General features: G+C 38.7%; 1 long non-coding RNA gene across 2 annotated transcripts in view; it reads right to left on the reverse strand.

Moving 5' to 3' along the window:
- Positions 1-21,616, reverse strand: part of LOC145936743 (uncharacterized) — a 212,958-nt gene that overhangs the window by 7,854 nt on the left and 183,488 nt on the right. For both annotated transcript variants that reach the window (XR_014425435.1, XR_014425436.1), the window contains one exon: positions 8,495-8,613. This is a non-coding gene — a long non-coding RNA (uncharacterized LOC145936743). The remainder of the gene's footprint in view (positions 1-8,494; positions 8,614-21,616) is intronic.

Consider the following 21,616-nt stretch of genomic DNA (forward strand, 5'->3'; position numbering starts at 1 on the left):
CTGGCAGGGTCTGCTCGCGAACGCAGGGTCGCTTCCTCGCTCGCACAATCGCCCTATTGTGCGGACGCGCGCGCAAATTTGGCTTCGACGCCGGACGTCGATTTCGGACGTCTCGGCGATTTCGCGAAAGATCGATTCTCCGCGGATGCGAGAGAAACGTTTCCGGCCTTTTTACACGTGTTAAATATACTTGAATTCGTCAAGAGCCGACTCGATAATTGAACGTTCTTCCCCAAGAAATCAATTTTCAATTTCTTACATTTGTGTATCCTATATATTTTTGCTGTTAATATATCGATTACATACATTTAGCGGATCCTGATGACGTCGATAATGGAAGAGGTTTCAGCAAAATTATTTGGTTTGATATCTTTCTTTCGGTATCAAAGCTTAGCTTATACTCCAGGATCAATAACATGAAACTTCTGATCTCATTTTTCTTTAATATATATTTTATATATTTTTTTTTAATTAAAAAAAATTTTTTACACTTAAAAAAAGTTTTTTGTTATTACTTATAATTGTCTTCGAGTTCTATTAAACATCTTTAATAGACGGCATTAAATCATAAGATCAGAATAACTGATTTTTTTTTAATTTGGAAATAAGGAGTTTTAATCCCAACCTCTCCTCCCCAGGATCCACTAATGATGATATGTGATATATATATCTTTTTTGATAACATATAATTGGTCGAAAAATGCAACACCTGTTGTTGTAAAAATAAAATAATATTAAAAGGAAATATGAGAATATGTTTATGACTTGTTTCCTAATTGAGATCAATCCCCGGTCGGAAATGTTCAAAAAATACTCTCGTCGCGGGTGCAATGTATTTTTCCACGAACCGCATCGTCGACCGCGCGCACGTGTCGCCGATCAGGAATATCCGTTTCTTCCCTAGACAGAGTGTAGAAAAATCTCTTCGGTGGAAACAGCAGGAAAAAGAAACTGGCAGAGAACACTCTCCTCTCTATAGGGGTCTGGATCGGCTTAGTTCACGGCAACTCACGACGTTCTCGCCCCCTTTTACACACGATTCTATCTCTCTATCCCTCTCTTTCTCGGCGTCTTTCATCCTTTTTCCGTCTCTCATCCCTTTTCTATAACGTTATATATGCCGAATGAACAAGGTGAGGTGAGGCAGTGCAAAAAGCGAAGCGCGAGCTTATACCTCTCTCTCTTTCTTTTCTCTTTCCTTTCTCTCTGCCTCCCTTTCTTTCTTTCTCCATTCAACGACCGTTCGCGGGTTCAATCTTCGCGTCGATTTTTCAGAAGAAATCCAAACGCCGTTTAGGGAATCTTGGCGAACGGCCAAGTCCATTCGATGGCCACGACTATGTTGATTCCTCAGACAACATATATACGCGATCGAACATACATATACGCCTATTCCGGATTATACATATAGCAGGAAATGCGTATCCTGGATTTTGTCGCACTCTCCAGAAGCGCGATTTGTCGGGCCTCATCAAGGCGTGGTCTTGCAACAATAAGCGAGAAATATTTAAATTTTTACACGATGTCAGAAATAAATTGTTCAAATCAAGAGAAAAATCGTTGTTTCCGCGAAGATGACCGAGATCTTAAAGAATTTTTTTCTATTATATTATATTTTAAGGAACATTTATTCGCGAATATAGCAGAATCTGTTTTACTGCATTTTATTCTTTGATAGAAATTACCATCTCGGATAATACATCGTCGTAGGCGTGTGCGCGCATCAAGTCTCGAGCCAGACCATTAATGCCAATAACAATGATTCCGTTAAGAAATAGGGCGCGCCGTATCAGGGATATCGATTCGCCAGGAAATGGGAATTGACTGCAATGTTCTCTGATAATTGTAACGGGATAAAGAAAAGTCAAAGATATACGTGCACTATTGTCCGAAAGCGCAGAGTTGGAATAACGTCTTAACCGTAAAAGAGGCAATCATTTATCGTGATAAATATAGATGGAACTTCATAGGCGTATATTCTGAACTTCTTATACAATAGAAACATACATATATAACTTGAATACAGAAACTTGATTACAGAAAAATTTCTTTATTTAGATAAAGTGTGTTTGTTACAAACACCTGCAGCAAAGCTGAAAAAATTCGAGAAGAATTCAAAGATATCCTTTACTTTAGCAAATCTTTAGGAGAATGAAACGTTTCTCGACGGATTTAAATGAATAAAAGTGTGTGGAGGGGAGGGGGAGAGGGGTTAAGCTCATATATATATATATATATATATTCATATTAAATTATAGAAAATTGCACATTTGGAGCGGCGGAGCGTACTTACTCTCTCTCTCTTTCTCCCTCCAAAAATGAATTTTCGGATTCATCTTTGCAGGCGAAACGACGAAGCGTGAAACGACGAATGTCGAAGGGGCCACCCCGAGTCTCGTTTCAGGGATTATTTTGCGGAATATCACAGAAGCGTCCTTATTATCCCGTAGCAGCTGCGGATGATCCGTTGCGACAGCGGCTACGACAATTATGCGGGACATCTTCGTGCGCGTCATTCGCCGAACTTCGTCAGGCATGAATTTTTGTCGTGCAACAAGTTGCCCGTTTTTCTCTCTCTCTCTTTCTTTCTCTCTCTCTCTCTCTCTCTCTCTCGAGAATACATCACAAAGCTTTGGCACGCGGGATCTCAACGCGCGGATCGCGAGCTAAACGATGGGACACAAGGAGAGAGCGAGTCGTCCCCGACCGCTAAAAACCCGGAGTTCTTTAAACCGTTTATTCACGGATCGATGAACCGCTCATAATATTTGTCGCGTTTGTCAAAGCTTGCACTCGAAAGAACGCAAGTAAATCCGGTCTGCTTTCCAGACTGCGGTACCTCTACCATGCTGAATCATCTTCGCTGAATCGTGTGCTCCGTTTTATTGGGGACCGCTCTCTTACAAATTAGCTCAAGTATAGTTGTAGAAAGTACTACCTGCACGTTTCATTTCTGTGAGATCAGAAGCTTCGGCTGTCAATATCTTTAAATGAGTTTTCAATAGCGTAAGCATATGGCGTTGTTAAAATTTATTTTTAAAAATGGATAAATATTTTTTTATATATAATATTTTATATGTAATATTTTTATATATTAAGTATATATATATATATATATATATATATATATATATTATAAGTAATAAAAATTAACGAGCTGAATAAACAATTCATATTGTCCATTATTCGTTATAATAATAATAATAATAATGTAATGGCCAACCAATTTTCATGAAGTTTCCAATTGTCAATACAAGATGCGCGTTACCAGCATTGTCGTTGTAAGCCTCGGCATTGTATTATCTAGATGTACCCCTGATCGGACATCTTGCGATCGATAAATCACAATTAATTAGCGGGACGTAATGATGCGGCATGTCCTCGCGATTGGGATGAGCTAACGTGGGTATGCATGAGTACATGTACATTGGCTAGATACATTCGCTGAGAGTATCCGCGCTTAAATGCACGGATCTATATCGTGCGCAAGAGAAAAGAATTCGCACGGGAAAAGAATTACAGTTGCAAATTTGCTTCGCAGACGCAACACATCGTGTGTCGTCTAATGATTTTATATAAAATTCCACGTATGCCTAGTTATTTATGCAGACAATATGTATATATCTGTACTGACGATTTTGTAAATAAAAATGTGTAAAATCATTAATTGTTTGGTAATTATGGCCTTCTGATATCTTGCAATTGGCTGAAAAGCAAAGATAGGAAACAAAATTCCGAATAAACATCCTTGTCGGCTAGACTTTGGTCCCTGCCGAAAGCGTCGAAGTAACTGTAATTGTAAGCCGCATCCGAGTTGATGAATAACATAGTCATGAGAGTCGCCGGGCCACCGATACACGGTTTACGAGCAACCGCAAACAGCTCGATTCCTTTTGTCCGGCTGTCCGGACTGAAAATAATGGTTTAACTATTCGATAGGACACACACACACACACACACATACAGAGAGCGAGATAGAGAGAGAGAGGCGCATCGCGAAGAGGGAAAGTAAAAGGGAGGAACGATGAGGCGCGAAACAAGGAGAGAAGAGGACAGGACGGCTTTCCGTCGCGCCGTTAGCGGAGGTGTTAATACAGAGGTCGATCTCTGGGAGTCGCCTACTACCAGTTTCATGCAATATGCGCATGTTTAACTGACCAAAGCTCTGTATCGTCCAGCCTTGTTCTCCCCTTCCTCCCTTTAGGACAGTGCGAAGCGTGCACTCGCCGCCAAGGATGCTGTGCGAGGGGGATGACGAGAGGGGAGGGATTTTCCGTAGAGTTGCATTGGTATATATACCTACTGGACCGCGCGCGCTTGTTTTATTTTTACGTCGTATATACTTCAATTCGACCGCGATCGCTAGGCTCTCTCGCTCTCTCTCCAAACCAGATTGGGCAGAAGCGAAGTAGAATTATCCACGATCTACCGAATAAATATCGAACTCGTTGGACTTTGTTCTCGGTCGGAGAAATGGAGCATTCCCTCTTTCTCTTTTTCCCTCTGTCTCTTTATCTTCCTCTCGCGTTTTTCTGTTAAATAAATATCGCTTTGTACAATCAAAACTCGATATATATAAACGGATATAACTGAATCGATATAATCAGCTGACTGTTTGCACATAATTTTTGTCGTAGAATCAAATGAAGGTATTTTCTCTTATGGGTATATGATATCGTATTTGTTTTTTAGTCTCTATATAATTCGGCGAATTTAATATCTTGCTGCTCTCTCTTTCCAATTATTTTATTATACATCTCTCTCTTTAATCACTAATTATGATGCGGAAAAGAAATGTCAAAACACAAGCGAAGTGAATAGAAGCAGTGTCAACCGCGCGACTAATTCGAGCGCGCGTTTAATCGAATTTTTGTTAAACCTTCTACGGGGAAAGGGAGAGGGGAGGGGTGAAGGGGGACCAGCCGTCCATGGCCGAGCGACAATTACTACGGGCAACGCCGTACGGGCGAGGGGCGCGCTGATTCCGGTACGTCAAAGATGGGTATTTGTATACTTTAGCCCGTGTGTACTTGCCGTGGCTAGTGAGTCGAGTTCTATAGACCCAGGGGAGGAGGATGGGTTGAAGAGGAGGGACAAAGGGGGAGGGGGGATATACGGGACCGCGCCGGTAGCGGGACGTTCGGGTCAACTTTGTTTGCATTGGCCTGTGCATGTTCTGTCGACTAGGGGGAAGATCGCTTCTTGATGCAAACTGCCCATTTGCAACTACAATCATCTCCACGTCGAATCGACGCTGGACCAGGCCAGGTTCGACCTGGTCCACCGCGCCACGGCCGGTGACAGCACGGCTCGTGCTGGACCTATCCTCGATTGGCGTGCGGGTATATAGCGGATAGAGTATAGCGCGGTGACGCGCAGGCGAACGGGGTGGAAGGAGGGAGATGTCTAGTGTATAAACCGACTATACATACTCCGGTGTGCAACGGTGCTTCAGTTGCTGCATAACAGAGTGAAAACAACGGCCGACCGGTAACCAAAGGCCCATACCAACAGACCGAACGATCATGTAACCGTTCTCCCTCGCGTTTTCGTAGCGCCGGGGCTAGCCGGGCTATACGTGAATTCAACACCGAAACTCCGAGTGCGTCTCACCTCGCTTGCTCTTTAATGTCTCTTTCTCTTTCTCTCTCTTTTTGTCTCTTTCGCGTATTATTTCGACTCGTCGCGGTTTTTCGAGCGGTCTGTTATTCTGTGTTCGCCCAAGGGCGATGGACCGATCGCGACCGATGAATCCGCGCGAGTTGTTTCGCTCGATCATGTTTTGCATGCTCCGGCAATACATACGAATTTCGAAATTCGGTGGTCGAGTTCGAAATCGATAGCATAGCTCGAATCGAGGCACTGTTGTGCCCCGAGAAACGTGACTGTATAGTTGTGAAAAAAAATTTAATTCTCCCAAAAGGTAGATAAATTGAATAATTATTTAAATTTTCTCATCCCCCCTGCGTTATTCGATATCGCTATGAATTATCGTGCAATATATGCACTTTCGAAACAAGAATCCTCTTATATTATCAGAATAATAAATACAAGAATTCAAATATTCATCTTTTATCTGTTTTATCAGATACATCAGAACTATGAAAAATAAATAAAACGACTAGAAAAAACAAATATTTTTGGAACTGACATTCCTGTTACAACCTAGAGATTTCGGGAATAAAAACTGAATTTAAAAAAAAATATATAAATTTCTAGGAAGAAAAAAGTATGCGGACGCAATTCATTCAGATCTCGTCGCGACGTCTTTCCGGTGCCGTCTGCCGGCTAAAAAGACCGAGATGCGTTTCACCTGTTGCACGAATAGGCCAGGTAGCGGATCCCTAGAAAGAGCAGCACGTCGACGACAGTCCCCCCCGACGAAACCCGAAAATGGCACGGGCCCCGGACTGAGTGGCATATAATAACGCGCTTCTGAATACGCTTCTCTCCGGATGCCGGTGCGCGTCCTCATTAGGGGATATGATAGATGCGGCGGCAGATAGTAGCCGCATGCCTCCTACGATATATATTCGTCGGAGAGGATGCTTGGAAGAGGGAAGCAGGGAGACAGGGAGGAAGGAGGGGAACTATCTTTCTTCCCAGTCCGAGCTTCTCTCTTCGACGCTCTTTCCTCTCCGCGGCTTCTTCTCGCGGGACTACCGGTCGGATGGAAGCAGAAGGCAATACGATTCCGCGCGTCCACGAGAGCGTCGACATTTCCATAATATTCAAATGTACAATATAAAAGCGCGGGGACCGATTCTCCTGGAGGAGGACAGAGGCAGCGACGTCCGTGGAAGAGAGATCCGTCGATACGAGAGGCCGGTGGACAGAGAAAAGAGAGAGAAAAAGGAAAGAAAGGGCGACTCTGAAAGAACGAGAGAAAGTGAGAGATGGGGGAGGAGAGGAAGAAATGTGAATAGAGACTAGAAGTGAGAAAACCGAACGCGGGTCGAGCCTGGGCGCGCGGGAAAGAGAGAAGAGAGAAGTGCCGAAGAGGAATTGGGAGGTGCGACGTGCGGTATACACGACGTGGTATGCCGTGGGCACCTCGACGGCGGCGATGCCGGGGGTACCGGGGTACCGGGAGGCTACGAGAGTCGCGGCGCGGTGTGCCACGCTGCCGTGGTGTTGCCGGCTGACATATTTATCGGCGGTCGCGCCACCTGCAACCGGCTCCGCGGCATCCGTACAGAGCGGTGTTTTGCCCATTTGTATCCCCGGATTCGCCGCCGCCCGGCCGATCCGAACGACCGACAGCCCGGGTTCACCCATTCCCGTTTCTGTCGCCTCTTCCTCTCGCTCTCCGTCACTCTTACGCCTCCTCTTTCATCTCGCCTCTCTTCCTCTTGCTCTTCTCTGTCTCTTCGCTATTGCCGGTGTGCCGCTAAAGCGGCCGAGGGTTGCTGCTCTTTCCGACCGTTCCAGCAAGAGGCCAGAGATGACATATTAGCCGTGTTGGCTACTAGCCACGATAGTCGCCGTAATTCGGCTTTGCGCTTTGAAATCGCCATGATGAGTGAAGGACTCATCACATTATTCAGAACGATGGATGAAAATACGTATAGCTTTGTTGCTAAATTCAAATTATGACAATTAGTGATAAGTAGAAAAGTTTTGAATATTTTCCTCAAAGATACGATATTTTTTATTATTTATAATATAATATTGAATCGCTAAAGTAAGTCGTTGCAGCGAGAGAGAGGAGCGCAAGAACAAAGCTCGCGCGTATCGCTAAACGGATTAGTTGCGAGCAACGGGAAAGATGATGTACCAGAAACCTGCATACATGTCTGCGACATTCACTGTGCGCACCGTTAGTATTACCAGTGACAATCGTAAATTTCACTACGCATATACGAAGAGTTATATAACTATTCCTCTCTCTTCTGATATATATATATATATATATATATATATATATATATATATATCCTACTTGTTTCCTTCTCTCCGTCTGGAGCTCCGAAGGAGCGGTGTTCTATGATTTATGTGTATCTCGCGACTCTAAACGGCCCATTGTTTGCGACATTGCTTTGACGAATTTGTATGTAACAACGGCAGACGGTCTTAAATCCATTGTCTTGAATAATAACGAAAAGAGAAACTGCTCCGGAACGAGAGCAAATTCAAATAACTTGTAATTATCTTATTCATATAATAAACTTTCGTTAATTATCAATGTGATATATATGATATATATTTTTTTCATACTTTAATCAATTATGTTGAAAATAATGTTGCATTATTATTATATTAATAACGCATCACATAATAGAAAGAGATACGAATGCTATGTAAATATTAGCGTTATTTGCACGCATCCGAACAAAAGGTGTTTCGCTTTTATAAATGACCATTCGAGAGCTTGTTTTAACACAGGCTTCGGACAGTAGGTGCGCGAAATGTGGCGACCGGATTCCCTTTCTTCTTTATTCGAAGCCGCTCGAATCGCAAACGGATATTGTTTGATTCTAAAATAATAACTCACCGTTCCAGGAGAGATCGTAACATGAAGGATTCCGTGGAATTTCGCGACTCCCAGGCCTTTTCGTGCGGGTCCAGAGAACCGACCGGGACAGAATATCTTCCTTCCCCTGTGTGCGCCACCTAGAATTTTTAATGCTTTAACGTATACTGCGGATTGTTGTACCCGGAGGTGGAAGAAAGGGGGAAAAAGAGCGAGAGAAAGAGAGAGAGAAGGGACGGAAGGGGAGAAGTAAAACGGAGAGAATGTCGAATGTCGAACCTGGCGCGGATTTACGGGGCGCTTTGTAAGACCGCCTTCCTCAATTCAGCAATATACCCAACTTCTTCCCCTTTTCGCCCCAAGTGACTCTCACTCTCTCACGGGGAGGAAGGACGGGACCTGCCGAAGGATGCGTACGTGTATCTTTGGCTACAATACCTTCATGCTCATTAACCCTTCCCTACCCGCAAATTAAATACTTTCGCCTTCCGAGATTGGCTCGCCTTGCCTTAATACCGCACCGGTATTCTCCTACGTTATATGTCACGTCTTCTATTGAATTATTGTACACGAAAATATAGCAAACAAAGCGCGTACTAATTCATATATCTGTCTCGTATTTTATTTATAATTTTTGTATAAACTGTTTATAAATAAATTTATATTACATTTTAATATAAAATATACTGTGTAATAATATATAATTAATATTAAAAATAATATTAAATATATATAATATAATGATATTAAAAAATTGTTTTCTTTGAAAGACTTTTTATATATGAAGAATTCGTGGTAATGTGTTTGCGGACAAAAAATAAAAAAATCTTAGAAATCTTTACTATTTCTAACAACAGTGGGATCGTACTATATGCCTCTTATAATGGATATGAGAGAAACGTTCGCGTGCTCGCGCCTATCTCGCAACGTACTCGCGTACACACATCACCTGCAAGGACAGTTGCAGTTTTTCACCATAAATGGAACTGGAGCACGCGCCGCGCGCCATATGACGTTTATGGATTACAAAATCCGCGACTGAGGCCTAACCAGATTTGAAACCGCTTCTACATAAGCAGAGGCCTCGCCTCCGTGAAAAACATCGGTCGGTGCCAACTCTTACCTCGCACTTGTCTCTGGAATCCAGAAGTGTAATGACACGAGTAATTGGGCCTTAGAAACGGAATCTCTGACCGTTTTTATCGCAATCCGGCAAAAACCTATCTGCAGGCGGCTCTTTTGTTAGTAACTAATGTGCATTCTTCGCAATGTACGCTATACTCGAGGAAAGACACATTCTATAATATTTCTTTTTTCCCTTAAAGAGTTAAATTACAGTTTCGGTATTAAAAGCTTGACAATTTTTCAAGCATATCTGCGATTAAACTATAATTTGTGCTTAATTGTTTTAGAAGCGAATAGAATTAACACTAGTCGACATATAATACATATTTGTATATATTTCTTTTGTACGTGTATACTTTTAAAGATACTTTAATAAATTACACATATTTATAAGTTTGTATGTGTCTTCTATTGCGAGAAGAAGTATATTCTGCTTTACATATCGCGAGTGTATTATATAGATTGCATCCTGAATGTTCAATCCCGGCTAATTCTAGTCAATTATACCTTCGACACAAATAAATGGATGATTCTTCAATGCTCTGACTGACTCCACGGTTAGCTGTCTCAAGAGGCCTCATTAACTGCAGTCCGTTCAATTATATAATAATAAGCTAATAATAATTGCATTGCCGTTGCATCGGTTCATTGGACGACGAGAGTAGAGACGAATAAATTAAGGACTAACTTCCCTCTTACAATACCCTCATCCAGACTGCACGATACGTTGCATCAGATCACTCTCTCAAATGCATTTTAGCCGTTTCAATGACAGCAGTTATAATCATATACGTGTACGGGTATGTTAAAGACACATTTGCAAATGAAAAAATCGATCAAAAATTTATATCTGATTTAAATGTCGTTGTGTGTCGTATATAAATATTATATTGTCATTGCAGAAATTGTTTTCGGATGAATGTATCTTTGACCTAAATCTCTTCCGCTGCGGAAATAAAATCTCTCTCACTCAGAGGATGACCTTAGAAAGAGCTATATATATTCGTTCAATCTCGTTAGAAGATCAATTTATCGAAACGGTATATGCAAAAGGGGAGCCGCGCGATGTTAGTTTGATTTATACGTACATTCGCGTTCTCGTGCATCGCGATTTTTAATTGCGATCGCAAACTTTGATTTACAACGTCGCCGATGGTATTTCTATAATTTATGTGAAAATGTGACGTCGCGCTGCTGCTGCGATTTATCGAAGGATTTCGATCCTCCAAGATTACAAGAGGAATACACACACACACACACAAATGTTCCTATTGATTCATTCGTTCCTCGCGGGCATTCATATAAAATTAATTATTTATTAATTATTAGTCAAGAGGTAAACCTTGCGACACTACTGGAAACAGTTAACTTGTCGCGATAATTAAATTTTATCGTTTTTGATTTCGTCAATCATAAATAAATAAATCGTTAATAACGCTGTCCATTACTCATCATTTACCGAATATGGCGATAAAAAGAGGATCTTCGCGCATCTTTTATATCAATTTTCTTCTTTACGAGTTTCTGGAAAACCTAATCTATAGCTTTTAATATACGGAGCCATTCCCGCGGAAGTGATTTATAACAACGCGTTTATTAACGGCTTTGTCTATTTGCAATTCATGTACCATCAGCTGCGGACGTTTATCACCTTCGTAAACTTCGATTCCACTGACGTAAAACATGTTTATCATCGTATCGTTGATTTCATAATGCTGCATCGGTAGGTAACGTTACATGCGCGCGTATAGACATCTTTAATCGTAAGATCAAGCCGGTCTCATTAAGCCGTATTTAGCTTCGCTGATGCAGTTAAGGTTCCCAATAAAGACGAGATCTTTTAAACTCGCGTTATTCCCAGTATCGATGATGTACTCGCGTACGATCGACCTCGAAAAAAAGGAGATTGTTTTTATAATTGATATATATTTACCGCACATACTTCTTTTTCTATGAATTATTATACGTAAAACTCTATAAAAGTGCAAATGCGATGTGAGCTATTTATATTTAAAGTATAAATCGTCGTAAGGATTGTTTCATTTGCATTCGAGGGAGATAATTACCGCTTTTAGCGAAAAACAATGTTGGCCAATGCTATTTATTCAGTTACGATAGCAATGAAGCGAAATGCGATAAAAATGTTTGAGATATTTGAAGCCACATTGACTCTAAAAAAGATCCTAGATATAAATTTAATAATCTTTGATATATTACATTCATTAATAAAACGATAAAGATAATTGTCACATTCTTGTTATTTCGACGACGAAACGATGAAGTGCGAGTCCGGCTTGTATGTAACGATTGATTTGCGAACCCCTATAGAATCATGAAGTCATACATACACACGTCCGCGCGCGATCGATGCAAGAAAATGATATAAATGATCTCTCCTTACCGTTGCAAGCGGATATACCGCGGTCAGACGGTAGCATGCGAACGATTATGTTAATTTCTACGTATCAACGCTAATATCGAATATTTATGATCGTTCAACGTATGACTTACGATTATTACTTTCGCCTACCCGATATACCGATAGTTCAAGACTATACGTATGCTGAAACTGTTACGAAACTCGCATCGATGTGGACAAAGTTTCCTCGTTTTAGATTCTCATTTACATTCTTCGTTAATTCTGGTTTTTAATATTTCTGAATTATTATTATATAATTACATTATAATGTAATGCTAATAATGTTGTAAATTTAAAAAAAACTCTTGGAGTATCATATGTATAATTATATCCAAATATATTACTTGCTTGTAATATCTTGATGAACCTAGCCTTGTCCACGGGATTATTTATTATTTGATAGCCGGTTGAGAGAGATATCGGTACTTCTAAGCGTAGAGAGAAGATAATCTAATGTAAGATAGATGCCGATTATCATGATTTAATATAAGAAGAAAGAGTGTCTTACAAGGCACCATTCAGAAACGAATACTTTGCAAACTTCTTCAAAGGAGTTTTGTCTGTATACGTAAGATAAATTATTGCCAACTCTTGTTAATAAAGCATAATGCAATATATTGTATACAAATAATAATAAACAAAGAGTGTTATATATTATAATAAATAATTAAAATATATTATAAATATATTATAATGTATCGTCTGCGAGTGTATTAATTCTTTTTATTATTAGTTTAAGCCTTTGATTAAATTTATTTTATTATTTTATTATTTACGTATTACAGTTTGTGTTAAAAATATTAATTTTCTATATTATGTTTTCGAAAGAGATATTTAATATATCAATATAATTAATTATTAAACTATATTAAATCTTGTGAATAGATTACGAGAGATGCAAACTCAAAGGAAAGCTACTTTACAAGTTTTCGATTTATTGTTATTCCAATCCGATATCGTAATTATAAAAAGATGTTAATCAGATGGTTACATCGTCTAGGAGAGATATAAAAATTCGTAAATCTTCATCCGCCTTTCCCAGATATTTCTCCAGGCGGCTAGGACGGGCGCGGTTATTTTTTAACATTCTGCACCTTTATTCGAGTCAAACATCGGACTGAGACGCCCGCGAGAGAGCTGAAACTTTTCCAATTTAAAGTTTTCGCCGGCCCTGACTTTCACGCTGCTGCTGCAGACCAAACGGGTATCTTTATTGCACTCAACAACGTTGCGAACCTCTCCGCCGCGCTCTAGGATACTACCACTATACCCGCTAAACCCGTACATGGAATTCGTGTTTGTGTAAACACACGTCCTATCACCATTTTTCTTTTCGACCCTTTCTCACAAAGCTTTATCGAACGTCATTACTGTATAGGTAAACTTGCGGTGACCTTTTGGTCGCCACGAGTATTAATTAACTCTTCTAAGCTATACTGATACAAGACACTGCGAAGTCTTTACAAAGATTCTTAATAAAAAAAAGTTACTTTTTTACTTATCTTTATTTTACGTTTCAAAAATCTCGACTGTATATAATTTGATTAACTGGTAACACAAATAGTCGTATTCAGAAAGGATGTACCTTCATCATCATTTTTGGAGACTTTTGGGATCGATCATGTCTTTCTCGGTGTGAGAGCGGCTTAAGAACCGGTGGTTAAGCTTTTCTGGTAATTAAGTGCGGCTTATGTCGGCACTGCGAGGGTGGCTGTGGTAACCTTAGAGGTTAATAACTCAGGGGAGGTTGGCCGCCCCGGTGTGCAACCGGCGAATATGATATTGTTATGGGGTCTGCACGGTTCTGTGGGGGTCCGCGCGACTGAGGGTGGAAGAGAGAGGAGACAAGTCGGAGGAAGCGAGAGAACGGGACAGATACCGGGTACCTAGCACCAACCGTCCGTACTGTGAACTCTACACCAGCTGATTAGGCTCGTGCCAGGCGTTATTAATCCGCTAACTCACCCCCACCTGACCTCTAACGAGCAGAACTATCCGCGCTACACGTGCATACGTCGTTACGGTTCTCCGCCATCGGTTCTCACGTGTGTGGATACAAGCTCCTTAAACAAACTCCGTTTGATTTCCATTTGATTAAATTTAACTTTTGACTCGAAGTTACTGCTTGGATAAATGCAACCATTAACGCTAATTTTCACCTTAGTTTATTGCCTAATAAAGTTGATTCTTAAGTATTGTATAATATCCTATATAATAATGTGCAAATTTTATATTCATTTAAACATTTTTTTATTAATAAAAATCAAATTTTGACAGATATACATAATAAAGTACATGCGAGAAGAATCTTGAAAAAATGTAAATAAAACTTCATAAAATAATATCTGTGCGCAAAGAGATGTATAACAAGATGTAAAAAATGTGTAAGTATGAAACATGAGAGACTTATCGTTTAAGTTTAAAATTATACAATATTTTTTAAAAAACTAGGAGCAATCCTGTTGCAATCGATAATTTTGTTACGCAAGTGCTTTTTCACGATATTTTTGCTTAAAGTTGCGTTTGTCGAAGCAATATGTAATGAATTTCTTGTGAAAGATAAAGTAATAATCTACATTAAAGGAGAACCACTGCTGGAGAATGCGTTGTGCGCGTCCTACGTAATATTAGCAATGAAGACCTTATAATCACCTGCCCTTTCCGCGTGACTGTGATGAAGATATCCTCACAGTCTTGTTAGATACACATAATTCTCAGGTATATACGTTTTTCTTTAATTTATCGCACTATGATTTTTTTAACATCACATCTTGTCGATATCTTACAGATATCTCTCCTCGTAAATCACGTTTATCTTTTCATTTTTGCATAAAACACAAAAATATGCGTATCGAGATATTGTAAAATTTTTTAGAATCTTATTTTTTAAATTTTTTATAGAATGTATATTAGTTTTGTGGAAGAGGGAAAACTATAGAATTAAATATTATTGTACATATAAATAATTGATCCTTTTTTATAATTATTTACGGTGTCCATTGCTCAATCATTGTCACCGATTAATCTTTTTCATTCGTATATAAAATATTGTAAAATTATATTTTGCGGAACCTGATGGCTCTGGGGTGGCGAGACGCCTCGGCTTTGGACGGTATTGATTTGCGTGGTCAATGATATCGAGTTTCTGGCGAAAATATTGCTGGTCGATAGTGTTCTGCTTTATGAGGTGTGTAATGACACCGTATGGGAACAGAAAACCCAGAGGAGACGTAAAAACAGCACAACGTATGCAGTTTTACCGAATGATGTGTGTATGAGAGAGAGAGAAAGGAGAGAAACAGATGGAAAATGGAATGTTGAGTAAGTGAGAAAGGGGGAGAGAAACAGAGAGAGAGAAAGAGGCTGGAGAGAGCGCTAGGTTATTGGACGAGCAGCAATCATAAAATTTCCACCCTCCTGGTACGAGGGATACCACGGGTCGAATTTGACTGCGACACGTACACGCACGCGCGTGTATGTAGATATGTAAGGGATCGCCCGGGTTATAAAATGTTCTGCAAACTAGATATGTTGTCAGCAGTTTACACAAGGCTGCCACCCACGCGTGTCCGCTGGCTGGTCGAATTTAAGGTGCGCCGTATTCTTAATCGTGTGAATTTACATTTACATTTTTACACGGGATTTTCATTTTGGCCCCCTCGGCATTTTCAGTGTTAAGCGCGTTGTAAGCACTAACTTTTCCTATCTAAAACTATATGTATAAATTCAATTTTCGGCTACAATGCGCTGCCGTATAATTTATATCACATCCGTGAGCATAGATGTGTATATCGTATACGCGTAACATTATCGTAACCAAATTCTTATAATACCGTTTGTATGGTTTAAATGTACGTGTAGCCTCGTCAATTATAGCCAAATTAATATACACACGAGTATTTTTAAAAAGCTATCGGATATTTCTTTTTATAACACAGTAAAATCTTGGAAATGTATACATATTGGAGAAACTTCTCTACATTTTTTCCCTATAAAATTTAATACCTTTAAATTGGAAAGAAATATTATTCGTATAGCGTAATGTCACGGGACTATTTTTGTCATCTTCACATAGGTTTTGCAATGCGTCTTATCGAGATAGTCGATGTTACGGAATTTTCTCGTGGTCGCAGACACTCGCGAATCCGCGTATCTGATATATGTCAGAGTTATGCGTTATTGCCTCTTTCGCCGTTTTCCCTCCCCTTCCTCGTTCCTCGCGAATGCGATTGGATATCGCATACCTATTCCTGACGAAAAAAATCCTCCTCTGCTACGCGTATGCTATGTTCCTGCCAACGGCATTGCATAAACATTAGGAATGTATCTTCGATCTCCGGCGACCGTAAGATAGTAGCACGACACCCACGTTCCTGAAATCGAAAAAACCCAATGGACGCTTCACCGTTTGACCGTTACCACGTCCGCGAGAGACAACGAAAACGTGAAGGGAATACGAACAACGAACGCGACGCGGGATTATGGGCATAATCGCCCGCGACGATTCTAGCGAGACATTTTAGTTGCTGGGAATCGTTGCATGCCGTTCGATGCAGTCACAGATGCTTCTTTCGAAATTATGCAGAAATGGAATTAAATTGGATAAATGCATTTGGATAAATAAAAATGGACATTTATATAGCAAAATCTCGCTCAAAATTGTTGCAAAAGAATTTTTGAATAATATTATTTATTCAAATATATACTCGAGAAAGAGAAGATATTTCAAGTTTTAATTCTTATTTTTTTAAATTTAAAGAATACACTTGTAAATTCAAAAAATTGTTTGTATCTTTTTATTGTAAAAGAACATATTTGTTTAATATTTCTGAATATTTAAAATATTTATGAAAATAATTTATATTTATTTCAAAAATTATATTTTATTTTCAAAATTTTTTTAAATATTCAGAAATATTCAAAATATATAATGTTCTTTTATGATAAAATAAGACATAAATAATTTTTCGAATTTTTAATATATATATTTTATTTTTAATATATATTTATTTTTAATATATATTTATTTTTAAAATTATATATATTTTCAAAAAATTTTAAATATGTAATAAAAATATAAAATTAAATATATATAAAATATATAAAATTTTTAATTTTATATAAAATATAAATAAATATGTATATGCGTATTAACATTGCTGTATCTGTAATTACAGAAATCTCGAACGCACACGCTCAATTTATGTCTTTATATCATGCGCGGCCGATTACCAATGAATACGTCTATGAATACATTCGTATATATGCAGGTCGCAGGGGTCGACGCAGTCACGCACATACACGTATGATTTCAAGAGATTCATGGGTCGAAATCGCGCGGACAATGAAGTACTGGCGCTCATGTTTCCTAACAACACTCGCCCAATTTCACTCAAACAGAAGCCGATTAATTCACGGCGTCCAATTTAATCCGTTCTCCCGGTTCGATCAGCGAATGAAGGAAGGTCGATGGAAAAGCATCGCAGTTATCGCGCGGGGCCCCCACATCTCCCTTCCTGTTCCAAAGACCCCACACAGTCTCGAAGTATGGGAGGTTTCCATACGCGTCGATCCATTATACATATTTTAAACTGTCAATCTCTCCTCGACGATTGCCATTCGGATCGGCCGCGCGGATTAGGCGGAAAGGGTCAGGTTGGATCGTTATATAGGGACAACAATGAAACCCTACAATAGACGCAAAATATTAGGGAGCGATGTAGTCTATCGACCAACTACTGAACCTTCTGATCAAGCAACCTCGTCCGCCGCCACTTCAACTTCGATTCTCCTTTCCTCCGCCTTGACTTTCTTTCTCCGCCTTTCGTTATTAATCATGTGTATCAAATCGTTCGGAGTGAATCTTTCATGGCGCATGCTATGCAGCTACTGAAGAGAGCGCAATTTTTTCCATAATTTTTTTGTATAACTAAGAGAGAATTTTCTCTTAGAATTTATCCTGAAAATCATGGTAATCGTGGGACAATATGGTATGGAAAGAATTTTAAAAATATGTCCGATTAATTTTACCATACTTTTAGTAAATTTTACTATACTTTTAGTAAAATTAATCAAATATATTTTATATTTTATTGTGATAGATATTATTTTTTATTGTAATAAATATTAATCAGAGAAATTCTCATAAAATTCTTTCCATATATCATATTGTCCCACGATTACCATAATTTTCAGGGTAAATTCTAAGAGAAAATTCTCTCTGTGTAGGGATACTATTATTATTCCAATATTTAAAATTTTTTAAATTATTTTTTTATATTAAATGTTGCTACTAATAATATTATTTATATCATTTTAGTAAATGTATTAATACTGTATATTTCCTGAAGAAAAAGAAAATTTCGAAATATAACGTTCGTAAAATAAAGATTGATCTGTCATCCAGTTGAACCATCGGTTCATTGAGAAAAATCGCGTTCGCGCAATTTTATAGCGAACGTATGAGACGGACGAAAGCGTGCACTTAATGCATACCTCGTCTCATAGCTGCGGAGAGCACGAATGCTCTGACTTCGCACTGGTTCGTTGTCGTTTCGCAGTCATCTCAGCGATCTGCTCTAAGTCAGAGCGACTCTACGGCGAGTGCGTGAGATCACGCGCCAGCTCGTTCTCTGCATTTATGCCTAAGGCCCCGAAGGCTCTCTTCCACGGATTTCCTTTTTTTTTCCCTCTATTCCTCTCTTTCGCACGCCCTCTCTTCCTGCTCTCGCACTCAAACGGAATCGTTCTCTTGTCACGCACGGCCGTTAAAGTTAATTTAAAACTGGGGCGTTATTATTTAGATGAGGGCGTTTAGTGCTTTTTTAAAAGCGGCTTATTGATATCCATTACTAAATGGGTCTGTAAAATACATTCGAACGACAAAAATAGTTTATAGCGTGGTAAGTCTACGACGGAAATTTTTAATACGAGATATCTTAATATATCTATATGATATCTTGATATACATTTTTATAATATTCTGTACTTTGTTCCTCTCGAATTAAAAAAAAATTTTGTTTTCCTATATATGAATAATTAAACATAATAATTAAACATAAGTAGAATTTAATTATATTGAAATATATGATAAAATATAATACATGTGTTAGAGATGGAGATGAGGAAATTTATATCTTTTTGAAAAAATTTTGAAATATGTAAAAATATTTTATATTATATTTTATTTATATTAAACTTTGAAATTGAAAAAAAAAATTAATTATATACATGTGTATTTCGCTTGAATCTTGTAATTTTCATGATTCAAACTTAAGATGTCTCACTTCAGCAGCCTATAACATTTTGCATAATCATCGATATCGCTTAGCTATGCCTAACGCCTGTTTATCGGCGTCTGTCATTGATGGATCTTTCTCCAAGCTAGCTGCCGATCATTAATACTTCATCTGTCATCATCATCGGTAGTAATAATGGTAGAAGAACTAACGGTAGCAACGGATAGCCAATCGACAGTCATATCTAAGAATCGAGAATCCTAAATTTTCTTCTTGACTACCGTGAATATATCTAACCTTCAGCAGTCTTCTCTCCACTTCGCTTATTTGCATATAAAGGCATTCCTTAGCTTTGCGAATTCTCGTAGTTGTAATCGCGTAACTATAAGTCCTCGTTGACAGAACCTGCCAATAATCTGGTCGCATGATTTGCTCCCCTTTCCCATAGTTTATTTTTTTTATCCTATATCTTTTTATTATTTTTTCAAATGTATATGTTTTATTATATATGTATATACATATATATATATTTGTGTATATATAAAAATATATAAAAATATATGTATATATATTTTTTTAATTCTATTTTACTTGTGTATTAAAATCGCGGATTATTCGTGAGAAAATTGATTGCACATTATTGTTATTTATCTTATCACATGTGTTTTTAATCCTATATATTTATAATACAAATTTCATGCATAATTTGAGTCACAGATAAACAATTGTCGCATAAGCAATAAGCTGATATCGAGAACAACACATTGGAATATTTTATTTATCTGTCTCATAATTCATAATGTTTACGATGTTAACAATTCACACGAGATGTATGTGTGTGTAATAATCATTCTATAAGAAATACGATCTTCAAAAAACAAATCGACAGATGTTTCAAGCGGTATAATTTTCATATCACCGTATTGTTTATTACATAGATACTTGTATCATGAGAAGAGAGTAGGATACTAGAATTTTAATGAAATATAATTTACGACTCTTCGTGTTTGTGCGCGCGTGTTTTACATTAAAAACAACCGCTGTCTCTCGCAGCATCCTCTCTTTTTCGATAACAAAATCAGCATTCCTAACTCTATGATATTAATTTTAATGAGAGACGCCGACATATGATACGTTTTGTATTTTAAATTATAGCCGGCAATTATATATATCATATATTAAGATACATCCAACGAGAGAATCTCGTCGCGAGATTTAATAATAATCATAGAAATTTGATTTGGAAACTTACGAAATCATTCATGAATCGACCACATTGCATGTGATGACATATGTATAAGTGTGCGTGTGTATGTACGTATGTATGTCACGTGAGCTCGTAACCTGACTTTATTACGTAATTGCGACGCGCGCGATGGCTCGCAGTTCAACGTAAGGTTCGTCAATAAGTCGGATGCTATTAACATTCCTGTCCCGGCGAGTTAAGTCAGGTTAGTTACCAGATTAACCTTACAAAACTGCTCGGGTCAGTCTTGAACAAGCCTGTAGGTCGGTAAGTATGTGGAAAGATCTCTCCACAGCCCCCCGGGCGATGAAGCCGCCCATGAATTTCGGCTAATGAGAACATTTGGAGATACGTCAGTTCCAGTATGCTAATGGCCATACAGATGCCGATACAATTTCAAGATGAATCCGTCTCCATCTCTCTCTTCCTCTTCCCCTCGCTCTCGTTCGTTCGTTGTATTCCCTCTTCGGAAACCGCATCTTTCCGTCTATCTCTCTCCCGCCTTCCCCTCCTATACCCCATACGCTGTGCCGTTTTTATATTATTAGCTCTGCCTACTGTATCTCCGTTTTAACTATTCCCTCCGTAGGGACAACTCCGATGCATATACAGGGTGTCCGGTGGTTCGCGTTTCACCTGTCGTGAACAGATTCCTGGGATCATTTGGAGACGATTTTTCCTCAGCGAAAATGTCGAGGCACCAATAATTTTCCAGTTATAAGCGATTGAAAATAAAGGGTTTTTCACAAACTAAGCCTTGTGGAAATAAAATATTAATAAAATCACATTTTTTAGTTAATTTCAGATAGAGTTTACTTTAATAGAATTTTAATTTAAGGCTTACAAAGATACATGATGACAAAAATTGGGAACATGCAAAAAATGATGACCTCCCTCGACATTTTCGCTGAGGAAAAATCGTCTCCAAATGATCCCAGGAATCTGTCCACGACAGGTGAAACGCGAACCACCGGACACCCTGTATATTTTATGCAAATAAGTGTATATTCTCTCTAATTAAAGGCGCAGTCGTTCGCCAAGAAACTGTCGCGCGTGCAATGAAGTCTTTCAGCTGCAGCTGAGTGATCGATAGTATCATCATTTCTGACATCATT

Source organism: Prenolepis imparis, unplaced genomic scaffold (genome assembly GCF_030444845.1).
Source record: "Prenolepis imparis isolate NDT839.2.m4 unplaced genomic scaffold, iyPreImpa1.0 SCAF_5, whole genome shotgun sequence".
NCBI lineage: Eukaryota > Metazoa > Arthropoda > Insecta > Hymenoptera > Formicidae > Prenolepis > Prenolepis imparis.